Source organism: Eubalaena glacialis, chromosome 14, assembly GCF_028564815.1.
Source record: "Eubalaena glacialis isolate mEubGla1 chromosome 14, mEubGla1.1.hap2.+ XY, whole genome shotgun sequence".
NCBI lineage: Eukaryota > Metazoa > Chordata > Mammalia > Artiodactyla > Balaenidae > Eubalaena > Eubalaena glacialis.
The window spans coordinates 34,086,519-34,108,626 of NC_083729.1; the positions used below are offsets into that span (position 1 = coordinate 34,086,519).

At 34.7% G+C, this 22,108-nt stretch overlaps 1 long non-coding RNA gene across 2 annotated transcripts in view; it reads right to left on the reverse strand.

The window, feature by feature from the left end:
• Window positions 1-934: 934 nt before the first annotated feature.
• The window catches only part of LOC133105342 (uncharacterized), a 44,298-nt gene continuing 23,124 nt past the window's right edge, over window positions 935-22,108 (reverse strand). Inside the window, exons 2-5 of one of the 2 annotated variants that reach the window (XR_009703838.1) lie at window positions 20,898-21,168; window positions 20,223-20,332; window positions 6,226-6,338; window positions 935-1,342 (exon numbers count right to left, since the gene is read on the reverse strand). This is a non-coding gene — a long non-coding RNA (uncharacterized LOC133105342). The remainder of the gene's footprint in view (window positions 1,343-6,225; window positions 6,339-20,222; window positions 20,333-20,897; window positions 21,169-22,108) is intronic. The other variant, XR_009703837.1, reaches the window with a different exon arrangement.

Genomic DNA, 22,108 nt, shown 5'->3' on the forward strand with positions numbered 1-22,108 from the left:
ATGAATAAAGTATGACTGTCATATCCAAAACAAAAAAACAAACAGAAAACCAAAAACCAAATTCAAGGCAAATATATTGTCTTTCCAAGAACAAACAAAAAAACAAATGGAGGGACATCAGAAAGGATGCTCTTCTTAGAGTTCAATCGTAAGGAAAACCTGGGCTTATTTGCAGAAGCAGAAAAAAATGGGAAGCCCCATGTTGGGAATTGAATGGGGCAGCAGAGGAGAGAGCAGTCCCCCCTAAGAGAGTCCACAAAGCTCTTAGGTACTGTGGAGTTGGTTGTCATGCAGATGAGCACTTTGTTTTTTAATTTGTGATTCTCTTCTGGGACATAGGGCATCCAATAGCTCAAGAATTGAAATTTATTGCTAAGTGAAGATGTGCCTTGTATTTGTTATATTGTCTTCTACTGTGACAAAGGAAGAATTGCTCACCTTTTATGGGGGCATTATTTGTTAAAAGCCCTTGAGTCTCATTAGAACTTACCATAGGAATTGTTACCAACTGAACTATAGGAATTATTGGCCCTCCAAATGGTCAAAAAATTCATGCCTTTACTAACACAGAGTAATATAATATAAAGCAATGACAAATTCCAGTGGAGCGAAGACCATATTGTACAGACTACTAAGTTTTGTTGGCATGCTGAAATATTATGAATTACTGTAGTAATAGAAGCCAAGGTGACATGTGGTACATCACATATTTTAAAATGTTACACATTTTAATTTGGGGCAAAAGTTCATGCAGTGTCTGTTTCTTCATTCTTTTTTTCCCCCTTGAAAACAGACCCTCTCTCAGTAGTTGAAGAATGCAATTTAAAGATGTCAATAATATTGTATATTACGTTAATTAACATTCTTTATAAAATATCTCAATTTAACGGAGCTGGAGTGTACATTAAAGAGTTATAAAATAATAGAAGGCTGTGAGTATGATTGTTATGTGAATATAAATACTACACAAACACACACATAAAAATGAACATACATGTGGATATGCCAATGTATTACATGTGTGTTCCAAGTGATAAAACAGTGGCTATTATGTCAGTTATCTTTGGATGTATAAAAAACCATGATGAAACTTAATGATTTTTAAAAAGTTATTATTTCTTAAGATTGTATGGGTCAGCTGGATTGTTTATTTGGTCTGTGCCAGCTTCTCTGATATTTATGGTTGATAGAAGTTTCAGCTGAGGTTGGATGGCTTAGAATGGTCTCACACATCTGTTGTTGGCAGAGTGGTTAATCTAGGGAGTCTCAGCTGTAATGGCTCTTTTCTGCTCCAAATGATCTCTTATCCTCCAGTATGTTGTCCTTCTTCACATGGTAGTCTCTGAACCAAAAGAGAAACAAGAAAGGATAAGCTCCAATTCTGAAGAACATTTGAAGCTTCTGCTTATATCTCATTTGTCAGTGTGCTGTTGTCAGAGCAAATCACATGTCCAAGGCTTGATTCAAGGGCTGGACAAAGAGATTCCACCTTTTGATGGTGGGAAAGTTGCCAAATATTGTGATGATTATTGTAATCTACCACAGCTGTGGATGTTGAGTGCCCATTCATTTTTCTGTAGATTCATAACCCTGCTCTCCTTGCATATGAATGCAGACATATCATGAAAAGAACATGTTTTTGTTTGTTTCCATTTGGAAAGGGATTATGCCTTATTCATCGTTGTTGTCTTGGCACAAGATCCAATGTTTGGAACTTGATTGTTACTTCACGGGCACTTGTTGAATAATTAAATATGTAAACAGATGAAGATATATAAGAACATAAATTAACTGCTTTATCTAAGTATAACAAAATTATGGTAGAGTATTAAAAAAGATGTGACATATCTCAGATACTTGATGTCAAGTTTATAGCATTTACCTTACTTTCAAACGTACCAAATAAGGTTATGATAGTCTATCTCAGGAAACAGCAAACATGTGGCTGGCTGCCTGTTTTTGTGAAGAAGGTTTTATTGGAACACAGACACACCTATTCATTTATGTACTCTCTATGACTGCTTTTGTGCTACAATGGTAGATTTGAGTAGTTGGTGGCAGAGACTGTATGCCAGCAAAGTAAAAAATATTCAATATCTGACCTATGTATTATTAAATGATTCCCCCCAGATGGAGTCAAGACCAGACAAATAAGTGACAGGTAGTATGCTAGCAGTTTTCTATTCTACAAAAGACATCCTCTGGATATATACCCTGAAATTGGATTACTGGATCATGTAGTACTTCTATTTTTAATTTCTTGAGGAGCCTCCATACTACTTTCCATAGTAGCTGTACCAGTTTACTTTCCCACCAACAAGGGTTCCCTTTTCTCCACCTTTTTGCCAGCTTTTGTTATCTCTTGTCTTTTTGATGATAGACATCCTAACAGTATGATGTGATATCTCACTGGTGTTGGGTATATGTCCAAATGAAATGAAACCATTATCTTGAAGAGATATCTGTATACTCACATGTATAATGGTGGCTGCCATGAGGTGGGGGGAAAAGGCAGAGGCTGGTAACTTATAACTTTCAGTTATAAAATGAATAGGTCTGAGGATCTAATGTTTAACATTGTGACTATAGTTGGTTGATAATACTGTATTATATAATTGAAATTTCCTGAGAGTAGAACTCAAGTGTTTCTCACACACACATTCAGAAAAAGTAAATATGTGAGATGTTGGATGTGTTAATTAAGTTCAGGGGGAACCCTTTTACAATGTGTATGTATATCAAATCATCACCATGTACACTTTAAATATCTTACAGTTTTGTCATCTAGACCTCCATAAAACTGGGGGAAAAAAGACATCCTCTTTAATTGAGTGGGGATTTCTAAAAGAAATACAGATGAAGTGATAGGAATAGAAGAGGATAGTTACCTATAAAATCAGATCAAGTCTTTCAATCAATAGTTAGAGGTATTACATCCTAACAACAAACCAAAACACTATGATCAATAGTGTTTACCCAAGTATTGAGTGTCCAACTCTCAGTGTTGGCAAATGTGTTTCCACAACCTTTCCTAAGTCTCTTGTCATTTTAAGTGAGGAGGGGAGGATGTCTGTTAGGATTTATTGTCTTTTCAATATGTGTGAGGATTGATCTTCCTATGAGTAATTTTTAGTAAATTTTCGTAATTTTTGATAGAAGCCCCCTACCTCAATCTGACCACATCATTTGAAAAAATGAAAACTTAATTCTCCTCAAAAGAGATGGAAGGAAAAAGAGAAAAGAGATAGATTAAACAGAAAACCAGGAAAAAATAGGGATAAACAAATAGATAATCAGTGTCAAAATGGCATTAAATAATCCATGCAGCCTTATAGTATTCCTGTGTTAATTTTATAGCTACTTAGAAGTAAGTGTAGGATAGTTGAAGACACATGAAAGTGAGATGCTTATAAAGATCGAATTTTCTGTTGAGTATAATTGTTTCATTAAAATTGATGAAATGGGGTGACTTCCCTGGTGGTCCAGTGACTAAGACTCCATGCTCCCAATGCAGGGGGCCCGGGTTTGATCCCTATTCCGGGAACTAAATCCCGCATGCAGCAACTAAGAGTCCACATGCTGCAACAAAAGATCCTGCACGCCGCAATGAAGATTCCGCCTGCCACAACTAAGACCTGATGCAGCCAAATAAATATATAAAATTGATGAAATGGAAAAAATAATTGATTTAATTGTAGCTTTGAATAATAAATTATTAGATAACACACATCGGCCATGGCATACAGAGTTGTTAATTGGAAGCTATGGATTTTTATATGGATATATAGCAGGCAAACTTACCTTTCTCTAGTTTGATTATTGTGACATTTTTAATAATATATATCCATTGGGTCAAGCAAGGTAAAAGAATAAAAGGATCCAATACTTTGTAAATGTAAAATAGGTGTGTTATTTGTTTTATTCCATTTTTATTATTATAATTCCACTAGCAAATTTTAAAGTGTCATTTAATTAATGTTTATTAGGTTCCAGGCATAAATGTTTAATGTTGTAAGTGCATTAACGTATTAAACTACAGAACAACTCTAAAAAGAATGATACTATTCCTGTTTTATGGATAAGAAATAGAAGCTTAGAGAGATAAATGACCCACCCTCACTCACACAGCTATTAGGAAATTAGTCCAGCTCTTTTTGAGTCCAGTTCACTCCATGTATATTTAACATCTTTAATTTAAAAGAATATTGTTTTACTTTGTCCTAAACTCATTCCTTAGATATAGAAAAATTAGTCCTATAACATTAGGCATAAGCATTATCTTATTTCTCAACTGTACTTTCTGTTTGTTTTATGTTTCCCCAACCAGCTGACAAGCTCAGGATCTTTCGATTCCTTATTTCCTTTGTTCCCATGAGTCCGCTAATACTACCTAACCCCAGTGCCACTAGCTTTGGACGTATAATTGGTGTTCAAATAATATTTTTTAATTAATTGGAAAAAGTAGATATTGTTATATGGAGTTCAAAGGCATTAAATTGGTTTCCTTGTATCCACATTGTTGGTATCCAAAGTAGTATTACAGTCCATATCCTAAACCCTATTTGTCTTTCTGCCAGGCAAAGTTGAAAGGGATATTTCTGCTAGTATATCCCTCTACAGTTTTACTTAGCAGAACATTTACTTTACATTTGGCACCATTCCCTTCTTATTGCATTTTTGACTCTATTCTCTTCTTCAGTGAGAATCATATTTATATAACATAGATTTTATATTCATATTATTTCCAGGTAAATGTTAATTATGACCTCATATGCTGCTCTAAATTCATCCATAATTTTCATCTCTAACACATCTATCCATCTTTGCTGGATTTACCTTGCCTATCACCCCTTGTACCCAGCATCATGGACCTAACCATACCTACCACCCCAATTCATTTCTCTCAATCTTAGTCATTCTTCCACTCCTGTAGTCAATTTAGAGCATAAGATTTACTTAATTTCTCCCTCAATTCTATTCATTCTTTTTTCTTTATTATGTTCTGCAGCAGTGATTTCCACCAATCTGTCTTCCAGGCCATTTATTCATTCTTCTGCCTCACTTATTCTGCTATGCTATTGATTCCTTCTAGTGTGTTTTTCATCTTGGTTATTGTATTGTTCATTTCTGTTTGTTTGTTCTTTAAATCTTCTAGCTCTTTTTTAAACATTTCTTGTATCTTCTCAGTCTGTGCCTCCATTCTTTTTCCAAGATCTTGGATCACCATTACTATCATTACTCTGAATTTTTTTCCAGGCAGATTACCTATCTTCACTTAACTTAGTTGTTCTTCTGGGGTATTATCTTGTTCCTTTGTCTGGAACATATTTCTCTGCCATTTCATTTTGTCTAACTTTCTGTGTTTGTGGTCTTCATTCCTCAGGCTCTAGGATTGTAGTTCCTCTTGATTCTGGTGTCTGCCCCCTGGTGGGTGAAGTTGGTCCAGGGGCTTGTGCAGGCTTCCTGGTGGGATGGACATGATTTTTTTTTTTTTTTTGGCCATGCTGTGCAGCTTGTGGGATCTTAGTTCCCCTACCAGAGATTGAACCCGGGCCCTCAGCAGTGAGAGCATGGAGTCCTAACCCCTGGACTGCCACTGGTGGGTGGCAGGTCTTGTTCCTCTGTTGGGCAGGACCATGTCAGTGGGGTGTGTTTAGACATGGCTGTGGGCTCAGGACAACTTTAGGCAGCCTGTCTGCTGATGGGTGGGGTTGTGTTCCCACCCTGTTGGTTGTTTGGTCTGAAGCACCCCAGCACTGGAGCCTGCTGTTGGGTGGGGCCAGGTCTCAGTGCCAAAATGTCAACCTCTGGGACAGCTCACGCCAATGAATATTCCCTGGGGCCTCTACAGTGAGCCACAGATGACCCCTCCCTACCCAGGAGACCTCCAAGACCCACAGGTGGGTCTGGCCCAGGCTCCTATGGAGTCTCTGCTTTGTCCTGGGTTCCAGTGCATGTGAAACCTTGTGTGTACCCTCCAAGAGTGGAGTCTCTGTTTCCCCCAGTCCTGTGGAGCTCCTGTACTCAAGCCCAACTGTCCTTCAAAGCCAAAAGCTCTGGAGGCCTCTCCTCCCAATGCCAAACACCCAGGCTGGGGAGCCTGATGTGGGGCTCAGAAGTCTCACTCCTCTGGGAGAACCTCTGTGATATAATTATTTTCCAGTTTGTGTGTCATCCACCCTGTGTGTATGGAATTTGATTATATTGTGAAAGTGCCCCTCCTACCATCTCACTGTGGCTTCTTCATCTTTGCATGTAGAATATCTTTTTTGGTAAGTTCCAGTCTTTTTTGTTGATGGTTGTCCAGCAGTTAGTTGTGCCTTTGGTTTCCCTTAATTCTAGAATCAAAAAATCTCAAATTAAAAAAATAAATTACTTCAAAATCTCATTAGATTTGCTATCATATATGAAATCTGATTTCTCTGTTTTCCTATCATTTTCCTTTTTTAAAATCCGGATATATGAAAGCTTGATTTTGTGATTTTTGTGGCTATTGTTTCTGTATTCACTGTTAGGACTTTCTATTTTCCCAGCAGGTTGCTCAGTGAATACTCACAGTGTGTCATACATGCAGAATATCCTGCCACTTTTGCAACCTGATGGGATTGAGACTTCTTACACCACTTCTTCAGCTTTGCTAGAGAGAGAGGTTGTTTATTATGTCCTGATAACAGAAATTCCCACATTTACTGTTGCTAACAGCTGCTCTGTGAATGGAGCAAAGTGAGGGGGATGAAATGGAAATTCTTATAAAATCAAGCCATTTTCCCAATCTAAAAACAAATTGCACTGGTTTAATGGGCCTTATGAGAGCCAAAAGAAATACTAGAGTACTGCATTTGTTTGCCTGAAGTATAGAACCACTTTAAAATTTAAATAGATAGCATACCCTGAAGGTCTTCCGTGTATGATACAAATCATGTAACTTATAGAACATCTGTCAAGATGGAAAGTTTGTTCTAGTTTTACTATCTTTCACAAGTTAGCATGTGAAGCTAGGACCACTGCCAAGGTCAACAGCTGAATTCGAATTTTCTCTGAAGCACTTACCTCAAAATAGTTCAACTTAAGGGGAGTAGTTTGATGGCTCAGAGTCAAGACAATGGAAGGAGGTTGATAAAACAGTGTTAGAGCTCTCTGCTCCAAAGAAGTCTTTCTTAATATGTGTTATAATAAATGGTGCAGATAATAATATAAAGCTGTAATTATCAAAGATTCAGATGATATAAAATTTCAGGATATGTTATATTTGGTAGCTCTAGATAGCTTATTTATGTTGCATATCTCTATGTACACCTATCAGGTTGACATCTGATCCTATGCCCTCTGCCACTTTAGCAAATGACATATTAGCACTACTCGGTTGATTCTATACTTAAGTCATACTCATTAATGTCTTGTGTTAATGCTCAACTGAAAAGCTGCCTTAAAGTTATTTTCATATGTGTCAGGGGCATAATACACTTTATTACATTACATTATCAAGCATAAACTTTAGCTACTATTTCAGGGAAATTGATAAAATAGAAAATAGGTTAGAATTAATCTAAGTAATCTGATATTCTAGGATGATTCCAACTATAAAATAAAAAGTCTATTTTAAAGAACTTATTAGGTATTGGAGCAGAAGCTAGAAAAACTACAATCCTGCAGCCTGTGGAACAAAAACCACATTCACAGAAAGATAGACAAGATGAAAAGCAGAGGGCTATGTACCAGATGAAGGAACAAAATAAAACCCCAGAAACACAACTAAATAAAGTGGACATAGGCAACCTTCCAGAAAAAGAATTCAGAACAATGATAGTGAAGATGATCCAGGACCTCGGAAAAAGAATGGAGGCAAAGATCGAGAACATGCAAGAAATGTTTAACAAACACCTAGAGGAATTAAAGAACAAACAAACAGAGATGAACAATACAATAACTGAAATGAAAAATACATTAGAAGGAATCAATAGCAGAATAACTGAGGCAGAAGAACAGATAAGTGACCTGGAAGACAGAATGGTGGAATTCACTGCTGCAGAACAGAATAAATAAAAAAGAATGAAAAGAAATGAAGACAGCCTAAGAGACTTCTGGGACAACATTAAACACAACAATATTCGCATTATAGGGGTCCCAGAAGGAGAATAGAGAGAGAAAGGACCCAAGAAAATATTTGAAGAGATTATAGTCAAAAACTTCCCTAACATGGGAAAGGAAATAGCCACCCAAGTCCAGGAAGCACAGAGAGTCCCATACAGGATAAACCCAAGGAGAAACATGCCAAGACACATAGTAATCAAATTGGCAAAAATTAAAGACAAAGAAAAATTATTGAAAGCAGCAAGGGCAAAACAACAAATAACATACAAGGGAACTCCCATAAGGTTAACAGCTGATTTCTCAGCAGAAACTCTACAAGCCAGAAGGGAATGGCATGACATATTTAAAGTGATGAAAGGGAAGAAACTACAACCAAGATTACTCTACCCAGCAAGGATCTCATTCAGATTCGCTGGAGAAATCAAAAGCTTTACAGACAAGCAAAAGCTAAGAGAATTCAGCACCACCAAACCAGCTCTACAACAAATGGTAAAGGAACTTCTCTAAGTGGGAAACACAAGAGAAGAAAAGGACCTACAAAAACAAACCCAAAACAATTAAGAAAGTGATCATAGGAACATACATATCGATAATTACCTTAAACGTGAATGGATTCAAAGCTCCAACCAAAAGACACAGGCTCGCTGAGTGGATACAAAAACAAGACCCATATATATGCTGTCTACGAGAGACCCACTTCAGACCTAGAGACACATACAGACTGAAAGTGAGGGGATGGAAATAGATATTCCATGAAAATGGAAATCAAAAGAAAGCTGGAGTAGCAATACTCATATCAGATAAAATAGACTTTAAAATATAGAATGTTACAAGAGACAGGGAAGGACACTACATAATGATCAAGGGATCAATCCAAGAAGAAGATATAACAATTATAAATATATATGCACTCAACATAGGAGCACCTCGATACATAAGGCAACTGCTAACAGCTATAAAAGAGGAAATTGACAGTAACACAATAATAGTGGGGGACTTTAACACCTCACTTACACCAATGGACAGATCACCCAAACAGAAAATTAACAAGGAAACACAAGCTTTAAATGACACAATAGACCAGATAGATTTAATTGATATTTATAGGGCATTCCATCCAAAAACAGCAGATTACACTTTCTTCTCAAGTGCGCACAAAACATCCTCCAGGATATATCACATCTTGGGTCACAAATCAAGCCTCAGTAAATTTAAGAAAATGGAAATCACATCAAGCATCTTTTCTGACCACAGCACTATGAGATTAGAAATCAATTACAGGGAAAAAAACGTAAAAAACACAAACACATGGAGGATAAACAATACGTTACTAAATAACCAAGAGATCACTGAGGAAATCAAAGAGGAAATCAAAAAATACCTAGGGACAAATGACAATGAAAACACAACGATCCAAAACCTATGGGATGCAGCAAAACAGTTCTAAGAGGGAAGTTTATAGCAATACAAGCCTACCTCAAGAAACAACAAACATCTCAAATAAACAATCTAACTTTACACCTATAGGAACTAGAGAAAGAAGAACAAACAAAACCTAAAGTTACTAGAAGGAAATAAATCATAAAGATCAGAGCAGAAATATATGAAATAGAAACAAAGAAAACAATAGCAAAGATCAATAAAACTAAAAGCTGGTTCTTTGAGAAGATAAACAAAATTGATAAACCATTAGCCAGACTCATCAAGAAAAAGAGGGAGAGGACTCAAATCAATAAAATTAGAAATGAAAAAGGAGAAGTTACAACAGACACCACAGAAATACAAAGCATCCTAAGAGACTACTACAAGCAATTCTATGCCAATAAAATGGACACTGGAAGAAATGGACAAATTCTTAGAAGGTATAACCTTCCAAGACTGAACCAGGAAGAAATAGAAAATATGAACAGACCAATCACAAGCAATGAAATTGAAACTGTGATTAAAAATCTTCCAACAAACAGAAGTCCAGGACCAGATGGCTTCACAGGTGAATTCTATCAAACATTTAGAGAAGAGTTAACACCCATCCTCCTCAAACTCTTCCAAAAAATTGCAGAGGAAGGAACACTCCCAAACTCATTCTTTGAGGCCACCATCACCCTGATACCAAAACCAGAAAAAGATACTGCAAAAAAAGAAAATTACAGACCAATATCACTGATGAACATAGATGCAAAAATCCTCAACAAAATACTACCAAACAGAATCCAACAACACATTAAAAGGATCACACACCATGATCAATTGGGATTTATCTCAGGGATGCAAGGATTCTTCAATATATGCAAATCAATCAATGTGTAAACCATATTAACAAATTGAAGGAAAAACCATATGATCATCTCAATAGATGCAGAAAAATCTTTTGACAAAATTCAACACCCATTTATGATAAAAACTCTCCAGAAAGTGGGCATAGAGGGAACCTACCTCAACATAATAAAGGCCATATATGACAAACCCACAGAAAATAAATAAATAAATAAATAACTTATTAGGTATTGTGTTTTACCCCTGTGTCATTTAATACAAGGGTGCAAATAATTTGAGGTTTAGTGACACTACCTATGGCTGTGTGTTGGTTCATTCCCTTGAAGTATTCCTAAGGCTTCATGGAACTGAATTTTTCTAGTGCTCCAGCACATGTTAGTATTTTTCTCTTGCACAAATAAAGTTAGCCACACATTAAAGAAATTATTCTTGCTCAAGCATCTCATGTCTAGCTAAAAATAAAGATACATCCTCTAGGCTAACAGCATTTATTAAACTGAATTAGGTATGATGAGGTAATTCAGCAATGACCTTGACAATATTCATAAAAAATAAAGTAACTAGAATTTCAGAGGGTTACTATGTACCAGATAATATACTAGATGTTATGTAAAACTTATTTCTAATCCTCACAACCTCCCCTCACCCCCTAGCTTAGAATTATTATCCTCATTAGCTACTTTTTAGCTAAGGACTGAAAAATAATGTAGTGGATTGACTTGACCAAAGTTATGCAGCTAACTTATGTAGCTGCTATATTCAAACCCAATGTTTCTGTCATCAAATCCCACCTCCTTACCACTATAAACATTCATTGAGAATCTGCCATAAGCAAGAGAGTTGTAGGTCCTTCCAGAAATCAAATATGCCCTCAAATATTTATAAAGTAGGAGAAATAATAGGGAAAAAAACCCAAAATGCTATATTCCAGAAAAGAATATGATACTGTTCAAAAGTGAAATATAATCAAATGAATCTGATATTGAAAGGAAACAAAAGGTGTTGTCCTTATTCTTGGAAGAACTCTTGGGAAAACATGGCTCCAGGACTGCTCTCCATAGGCCATGAATATGGCAAAGGGTGGGTGTAGACTGATATTCTGTTGTTGCAAAAAGTGTATTCAATATGCACTACTTCAGAGGTCACCTTCCTGGGTCTCTCAACATTTGTGATTGCTCACTGAGTATCTGTTAATCATCAAAAATATCTCACCGAAAAAAGTCATAGGTGATGTTCAAGTAGCTCAGTAGGAAGACACACACTGAGTAACAATGAATACATGGAAATCATCTTACCAATAATAAGTAATCCTCCAGAAAAGTATTTATTTTTATATGGCTATTTTTCTGCTTATTCTTGATCTCTAAGAAGAACCCAACAAGTTGATGCTGTTAAGCTGAAAAGTTGGGTTTCAGGACCTCTCCCATTGCAAAAACTGATCTGTTTTTGTTAATTTTCTAAACTTGGATTTTGTGTAAGAGTTTAGGTTGAAACAAAATGTGAACTACATACTTAGATTACTTTTCCAGGGTGTAAGTGTTCAGAGACTTTTCCATTTGGGGTTTCTCAAAGTTCTCCTCAACTAATAATCACTAGAAGTAGATGACAATGATTAGTTCACAATGATTGCTTTCCAAGGTCTCAGTGAATCAACAGACGAATGTCTGACAACAATTTTCTGTCCCTTAGGGCTTCTATTGGCATCATCCCGAGCCACCTGCTGGGTGTGATCTGTCATCACGATACATTGCTTTTTGTTGGACCCATTTCCAGAAGTCTGTTTCTTATAAATCCCCTTCGAGACAGGCACTCCTTCAAACTAAAGCATATCAGATTTGGTGATTTTTCCAAAAGTCTCAGGAAACTAAGGCAAAGCTCATTCTGACATCAAGGTACATGCACTGTTAATTGAATTTCTGTCCCAACAGACCAGGCTTCTTATTGATATAAATTAGAATCACAAGAATTCAAAGCCTGTGACAACCCCAAAATGATTTTTTATTCTTTAATAAATTAAGCTTTTGATAGATACATATTCTGTAAGAAAGGGGGAAAATCATTCTATTTTTCTATCAATATTTTTATATAATGCATTTAAAATATAGTGCATTATATATGTAGAAATAAAAGGTAGATTTCTGAAAATAACTTGATGAATAGCATTTTTTGTTTGTTTGTACATACACCAGCAAAATAATATAAAAGAATTATTTTTCCCTCTCAAGAGAAAAATAAAATGTCTTGGGTCTAGTTTTTACCATAGGATAAAATATTTGAAGAATTTCTTGAAAATCTGGGTTTGTGAAAAATACACTGTTCAAAACGGGTAGGGAAATAAACACTGGTTCTATTAGATCAAAAAGGGAGTAGTAAGATGTGAAAGGAATTTATATCACCAGGCTCACTAAGTACTAGTCGATATAAGGTAGAACTATAGGTATGAGGGTTCCTTTGGCCTATTCCACAGGCAAAAACGAGTGACTTGTAGAGATCATCTCTGTATCCCATCTGGGGCAATACTGTCTCACAGATGGCAGGGTAATAACATTTATTCCTGAACTTGTGGAGTTTACAGAAGTCCACAAATTGGTACCAGCAGTTCGATCTTCTCAAGTTAGACTCAACATCTCTGAAGCTACTTTCTAGTGCCCTAATATTATAAGACAGGTTTTGATCTCTAGTGAATGATATTACACCCTAGTCAGCAAAGAAGCTCAGAAATCATCAGCACTTTCATCAGGTGATACTATATCATCTGGGTGAATATGGTTTCTCTTAGGAAAGACTATTTAGTTCTTTCTGGGCTTGTTGAAAGCTAGATCCTCAGGCTTCAAAAGTCCCTTCTTCATCCACCTAGTAGCATCCTTCTTGCTCTCCACTGGTAGGTAATAAATGGGGTCCTAGGGATCTAGTAGATGTGTTATGGGTGAGAGCTTTTTTTTTTTTTTTTTTTTTTTTTGGGTGAGAGCTTTTTACTTCAACACTGTATTCAGGCCAAAAAAAATGAGTGGTAAATGACAAGAAAAATGTGAAAGTCTTTATTCCATTGGTTCTTTTCCCATCCCCATGTGCCCTTTAACAGCTGTATCACAGTTACTCTTATGCGTGATTTCAAAAAGAATACACTCCTATTTAAAGAAATACCTCTAAAGAATATAAAGGAGTGCTTAATAAAACTTCTATTATTAGTTATACATTTAAATAGCTATGTTTATGAATATTAGAACCAAAGATGTTAAGTAAGTAAGTCATATTTGATACAAACTTTAGTTTTGTTAAGAGGATTTCTTTTCCTTGGCATAAATGAACAATAAAATATGGTTTAGAGAAGTGGAATTTTTAGTTTGATGTAGGAAATCACTCAAAATATTAAAATGATATTAATGATTAAGAAAAAATGAGTGCTGTATAGCTATTATTACAATTCTTGCATTCCCATGGCTGAAATAATTTAAATATTTGTCAAAAATGTATAGAATTGCATACTTGTATTTTAAAGTATGAATCAGTTCTGTATCTTCATTGTGATTGTGGTTACATGAATCTACAAGTGTGATATAATTTCATAATACACATACACACACAAATGCATGTGAAACTGGTGGAACCTGAACAAGCTCTGTGCATTGTTGTGCCAAAGTCATTTTCTAGGTTTCAATATTGTTCTTTAGTTATGCAAGTTGATATCATTGGAAAAGTGGGTAAAGCGTACAAAGGACCTGCTTGTAAATTTTGACCAACTTCTACTGAATATATAATTATTTCAAAATAAAGAGTAAAAAGGAAAAAAATAGGAGAAAAGAATAATGTTAAGAAAGTGAAAAAGTAAGCCACAAACTGGATAAAAATATGTATAATATATATTTCTGACAAAGGACTTGTATCCAGAATATATATAAAGAATGCAGCAATAAAAAAAGGCAGCTCTCTTTGTTTAAAAAGAGTGCTTAAAGTCTTGAAGAGAATCCTTACAAAAAATGGTATTTGAGAGAACCATTACCACATAAATAGATGATCAAAATCATTAGTCACTAGGGTAGTTCAAAATCAGACCACAAAGAAATGACACTACGCACTCACCAAAATGGCCAAAATTAAAAGACTAATAATGCCAATTTGATTTGGGTACAGCCACAGTGGTAGAGTAGGAAGACGCTGAGATCACCTCCATACATGGGCACACCAAAATTACAAATATTTACAGAATAATTATCAATGTGAACAACTGAAGACTAGCAAAAAAGATTTTTCAAAACCAAAGCTGTAAAGAAGGAACCACAGGAGGGGCAAAATATTGAAGAGGAATGAATGCTTCTAAATTCACTTTATGAGGCCAGCATCACTCTGATATCCAACTCTGAAAGACACCACACACACACAAAATAATTACAGACCAATATCATTAATGAACATAGAAAGAAAAATCTTCAACAGAATATTAGCAAACTGAATTCAACAATACACTAAAAACATCATACACTACGATCAAATGGGATTTAGTCCAGCGATGGGAAGATGATTCCATATTCACAAATCAATCAATGTAATATACCACATTAACCAACTGAAGAATACAAAATACATGATCATCTCAACAAATGCATAAAAAGCTTTTGACAAAATTCAACATCAATTCATGATAAAACTCTCAACAAAGTATGTATAGAGGGACCACATCTCAACATAAAAAAGGCCATATATGACAAACCTACCATCAACATCATATTCAGTGGTGAAAAGCTGAAAGCATTTCCTCTAAGATCAGCCAAAAGACAAGGATTCCCACTCCCACCATTTTTATTCAATATAGTATTAGAAGTCCTAGACGTAGCAATCAGACAAGAAAAAGAATAAAAGGAATCCAAATTGGAAAGGAAGAAGTAAAACTGTTACTGTTTCAGATGACATGATACTATACCTAGAAAACACTAAGCATTTCACACGCACAAAAAAAGACTATTAGAACTAATAATGAATTCAATAAATTTGCAGGATACAAAGTTAATATACAGAAATCTTTTGTGTTTCCACACACTACAAACTAACAGAAAGAGAAATTAAGAAAACAATCCCATTTACAATTTCATCAAAAAGAATAAAATACCTAGGAGTAAATCTAATCAAGGAGGTAAAAGACCTGTAATCAGAAACCTATAAGTCGTTGATGAAAGAGACTGAAGACAACACAAACAAATGGAAAGATATACTGTGCTCATTGATTAGAAGAATTAATAGTGTTAAAATGACCATACTGCCCAAGGCAATCTATAGATTCAATGCAAAACTTATCAAAATACCAATGCCATTTTTCAGAAATAGAACAAATAATTCTAAAATGTGTATGGAAACACAAAAACCCTGAATAACAAAAACAATCTTGAGGAAGAAGAATAAAGTTGTAGGTATCACACTCCCTAATTTCAAACTATACTATAAAGTTATTGTAATCAAAACAGTATGGTATTGGCACAAAAACAGACATGTAGATTAATAGAACAGAATAGAAAGCCCAGCAATAAACCCATTTACAAATGGTTAATTAATCTACAACAAAGAAGGCAAAAATATACCATAGGGAAAAGACAATGTCTTCAATAAGTGGTGCTGGGAAAACTGGACAGCTACATGTAAAAGAATGAAATTAGAACATTTTCTCACACCATATACAAAAATAAACTCAAAATGGATTAAATACCTAAATTTAAGTCTGGAAACCATAAAACTCCTAGAAGAAAATATAGGCAATACACTCTTTGACATAAGTTAGCAATATTTGGCATGGGGGCGGGGGGTGTCTGTCTCCTCAGGCTAGGGAAACAAAATAAAAAATAAACATCTAATTAAATTTAGGAGCTTTTGTACAGTGAAGGAAACCTTCAACAAAATTGAAAAGACAACCTACTGAATGGGAGAAAATGTTTGCAAGTAATATTATTGATAAGGGGTTAATATCCAAAATATATAAACAGCTCCTACAGCTCACTTAAAAAACTGATTAAAAATGACAAAATCTGAATAGACATTTTTCCAAAGAAGACATACAGATGGCCAATAGGCACATGAAAATATGCTCAACATCACTAATCATCAGGGAAATGCAAACCAAAATCATAAGGAGATATTACCTCATACCTGTCAGAATGGCTATCATCAAAAAGAAAAAACAACAAGTAATAAATATTGAAGTGATTGTGGAGAAAAAGGGAACCCTAGTACACTGTTGGTGGGAACGTAAATTGGTAAATGGAAAACAGTATGGTGGTTCCTCAAAAAACTAAAAATAGAACTACCATAGGATCCAGCAATTCCACTCTTGAGTATATATCAAATAAATGAAAATACGAATTTGAAAATATATATTCATCTCCATGTTCATTGCAGGAATATCTACAATGGCCAAGATATAAAAGCAACCTAAGTGTAGTAAAGATAGATGTAAAGATAAAGAAGATGTGGTATATATATGCAATGGAATATCACTCAACCATAAAAAAATAATGAAATCTTGCCATTTGCAACAACAGGGCTGGACCTAGAGAGTATTATACCAAGTGAAAAAAGTCAAAGAGAAATACTGCATGATTTCACTTATATGTGGAAGCTAAAAAACAAAACTAACAAACAAACAGAACATAAAGAGACTCATAAATACCCAAGAACAAAATGGTTGTTACCAAAGGGGAGGGGTTTTGGAGGATGAGTGAAATAGGAAGGGAGATTAAGAGGTGGAAACTTACAGTTATAAAATAAATAAGCTATGGGATCTAATGTACAGCATAGGGAATATAGACAATAATATTGTAATAACTTTGGTGACACATGGTAACTAGACTTATTTTGGTGATCATTTTGTAATGTTTAAAAATATCAAACCACTATGCTGTACACCTGAAATTAATATAATACTGAAAATAATTATACTTCAATATGAAAATTAAAAAATAAAACAATTAAACAAATAAATTTAAAAAGACTTATAAATTTAAAGACTTATGTTGGTAAGAATCTAGAGCCACCTGAATTCTATTACATTACTGACAGAAATAGATGCTATAAACCACTTAGAGAAATCATTTGGAAATTTCTAATAAACTTAAACATGCAACTGCCCTATCACCCATCAATCCCATTCTGTGAGTACCCCCATATCTGTGAGGGGTACATCCTAAGTCCCCCAGTGGAGACATAAAACTGTGGATAGTACCAAATCCTATATATATATATATTTTTTTTCCTATACATACATACCTATGATAAAGTTTAAACATTAGGCACAGTAAGAGATTAGAAATAATAACTAATAATAAAATAGAGCAATTATAACAATATACTGTAATAAAAGCTATGTAAATATGGTCTCTCTCTCAAAATATCTTACAAATTTAATGCCTTTTCCACCTTAACTAAGTAGTTGTCACACACTGTGACCATAACTTTTGCAGCTTGAGGTGCAACAGCAAAAGTAGCATGAATTTCTTTTTCCTTCTTCACAATTTCACATGGATAGGAAATTTGTTCTTACCATAGATTTTTAGCAAACTCAGCATACTGTATTTTTTTTTTAATTATTAAGGCAACATGTTTCACCTTTTCACTTAGAGGGAGGGGGCACCTTTTCACTTAGAGGGAGGGGGCACTTTATGGCTTCTCTTTGACGTACCCAAATTGACAGCATCACTACTCTTGAACTTTAGGCCATAATTAAGTAAAATAAGAGTTACCTGAACACAAGCACTGCCACAGCAAGACAGTTGATCTGAAAACCAAGATGGCTAACTAACTGACTAATGGGTGGGATATGCTGGACAAAGAAATGATTCATGTCACAGGCCAGAGGAAGAAGGTTGTCATGAGACTTCATCACACTGCTAAGAATGGAGGGCAATTTCAAAGATATGAATTGTTTACCTCTGGAATTTCCCATTTAATATTTTCTCAGCTAGATTGACCGTTGGTAACTGAAACCTTGGAAATCAAAACCATGGATAAGCGGGGACTACGATAGTTATATGAAAAGTATTTCTGCACAGGAAATTACAAAAATTCTTGTGGAGCAAAAACAAAGACAAATAAATGGAATTATAAACCATGTTTATGATTGGAAAATTCACTAGGGTAATAGTATTAATTCCCTCAAATTTATCTACAGACGCAGTTAAAGCCCAATCAGAATACTGAGGGTTTTTCTTTTGTGAAAGTTAGCAATGTAATTCTAAGAATATACAAGTATAAACTTTGAAAGGTAGACAAATAGAACAGAATAAAGACCAGAAACAGACCTACATATAAATGATCACCTGATTAATGGCAATGGTGCTATTATACAATACAGTGAAAGAAAGGAGGGTCTATCTAATAAAAGATGCTGACTCAATTGAATATTCATATTGGGGGCAAAATTTTGATCCACCCCACATACCATTCAAAAATTCTCTAATGGATCCACCCCACATACCATTCAAAAATTCTCTAATGGAAAAATTCTCTAATGTAGGTTAAGACAAATTTCCTTGCCTTTCTTCATACTCTCCCAATCTATCTCTGTTTCCATCCAAATTTCAATTTGTTCCTGAATCTTAGTTCTATATGTCAGCTACAATCCTGTTTGTGTCTGTAGCACTCAGCATTCTCCTTTTGTTTCTCTTTTTGTTGGTTATTGGCTCCATCTAAAGGACTTTAGATTTCTGTTACTAGTATTCTTTATCCTGTATTTACTTAGAACTCATATTCCTGGCCTTTCACAAGCAGCCTGTATTAACAATAGATACATTCTAAAAAATAGAATGAGTACAAGCCATTCCCTTTGACCTCACCTACCCTATGAAGGCAGATTGAAATTTAGAACCTGAACTAAATAGTTATTATGTACAGTTTGTAATAAACATAACATCATAATTAAGATGATACCCAGTAAATTAGTCTAAGAGTCATAAGGGGAAAAGAGTAAAGAAATGTATGCAGATAATTAATAACGTGGAGAAGGCAGTTAATTCTGTTGTCATAACATTTTAAGACATAAAGAAATTGATAATACCTGACAGAATAATATAAAACACTGGAATTTGTTGTCTTATGTCATAAATGCTATAATTTTAAAAGCCTAGTGCTGTTTGCAAGGCTTCCTTTTAAAGGTAGGGCCGAAACTAATCTTCCAAGATTGAGTGGGATTTGAAGATGTGAAATGCAGGGTAAACAAAACTAAGAAAGCATCATGAGTGAAGCCTTTTGGGATTGAGTTTATTTTATGATGTTTTCATGTCTATTGTAAACACATCTAATATTTCTAATATTTTTATAAATATCGCCTTTATATGTTACTTTGATATAGTTTTATATCAGATTAAGAGAAATTATGATGACTATTAACAATCTTCCCTTCAAATGCTAATTCCAATAGGTCAAATTCAGAGTAAAGAAACTCTTTCAGAAAGCAAAACTCATATTTCAAGGAAGGTCCTATGTATTCTAGACCCCTCCCTTTTTTTAAACAGTTATTTCTAAAACTTGAATTCTGTTTGATACTTTCTACCTTCTGGCTTGAGTGTACTTCAGCTTATTAGACAGAAAAAGAGAGTTAAAATGGAAACAGGAAGGAGATTTCATGCTCCTTTCAAGATGGACTAGTAGGAATCAGATTTATAATCCCACCTGAAACAATCAGAAAAACAAAAAGAACAAAATATGTGGAAATTGGTTTGCAGGCACAGCACATCAGGCAACAAAGGACACTGATCCTCGAGAAATGGGTAACAAACAAGATGAACGCTATGATTGCCACAGGTTGATGCATTCATGCCTTGGAAATGACAATCTGAGGGGACTAAGGTGGAAAAGTTCTCAGGATTTTGCAGAATGACCTGAAGATTTGCAGAGGGTCTTCAGCTCTTCAGCTCATTCCTCCCTGGTACTCTGTCTTGAGAACTTTAGTCATTGTCTCAATCCCAGTATATCATACAGGAATTGATAGCTGTAAAAAAAACATGCAACACAAATCAAAAAAGATAATTTTTTTAAAAGACATCAATTAATGTTCTCTTTCTTGATTTGATGCTGGTTACACAGTTAAACTGAACATACTTTAACTTAATTATAATTCATTGATTTAATTTTACTTAAAATGTAAATTCATTAAGCTATACTCTTTTGATATGTTTATTTTATGTATGTATACTATTTTTCAATAAAAATCTTTTAAAAAATAGATACCACTTATAGCAATAGAAAGTAAATACTAAAAAACACTTGGGAAAATTCTAAAAACGGTATGCAAAACCTATATAGAAAAAATAAAACTTTACTAAAATTTGATAAAGACGATATATAAATGGAAAGAGAGCCTTTGTTCATCAATAAGATTATAGTTGTAAAAATAGCAATACTCCCTTAAATGCTATCGATTCAATGGTACTGTAAATAAAAATATATTACCAGAGCTTTCATGAAACATGACATTGAAATTTCATTTCAAAATTTTTTTGAAAACCTCATTTATTTATTTATTTATTTATTTATTTATTTATTTATTTATTTACTGCACTGGGTCTTCATTGCTGCACATGGGCTTCCTCTCGTTGTGGCAAGTGGGGGCTACTCTTCGTTGTGGTGCACGGGCTTCTCATTGAGGTGGCTTCTCTTGTTGTGGAGCACAGGCTGTAGGTTCTTGGGCTTCAGTAGTTGTGGCATGCGAGTTCAGTAGCTGTGGCTCGCAGGCTCTAGAGTGCAGGCTCAGTAGTTGTGGCGCATGGGCTTAGTTGCTCCATGGCATGTGGGATCTTCCCGGACCAGGGCTTGAACCCGTGTTCCCTGCATTGGGGAATGACTATATGTGATGAAGTAGAGGTCAAAATTAAAGATATTTTCTAATGTAATTAGGAAGGTGTGAAATAGGTAATGCAGATGTGGGAGGGATAAGGACATTCAGATGCAATTCCGGTCACTTTGATTTAGAAGAGTTTACTCTGTATACCTGATAATAAAAGGTAGTGATAATAAGAGATAATTTGAATTCAAGCATAGAATTTCTTGAGAGGACAAGTCTGGTGATTTAGATATGGGAATTGTACATGCTAATTAATAGGTGAGATGACCTAAGGAGAGAATGAATTAGTTTTACTCAGTGTAAGAATTACATTTCTAACAATCAGAGCTGTCAGATACTGATGTGCATTGTCTTGAATGGTACTGAGATTTCAGTTAATTGTTGTATTAATAGTTATCTGACATGAATATTTTTGGAATTCCCTAGATTGAGTCAGATGTTCATCACTTTGTGAATCTTAGGGTTAATGCTAAGAATTTATGGCTTATGATTTTTGCTATTTACCTTTGTTGTTCTATGTCCTACCACCTTATGTTTATAAACATATGTACAAATTTAATTATATTACATAAGTAAGTGTATATATAAAAGTTTTCATATAAGTTATACTGTTTGCCAAGAGAATGAATATCATTTGTATTTGAGGAGGTCACTCTCCTCATTGGGTAGAAGTTATTTTTTTAGGGTTAACATATTTGGATGAGATACCATACAATGAAATTGGAATAAGGGCCAAAATTAAGTCAAGATATGGCTTTGATTCATACACATAGCAATTGACCTAATATTTGCTTAGCTGGGTACTTAAAAGTAGAGACAATCTGATATAAAAATGAATAATTTTACTATAAAGGAATACACACTTAAAAGTGAATGCTTTACTATTTCTCCAAAGAATACTTTTACCTTTGATGAGGAATGTGA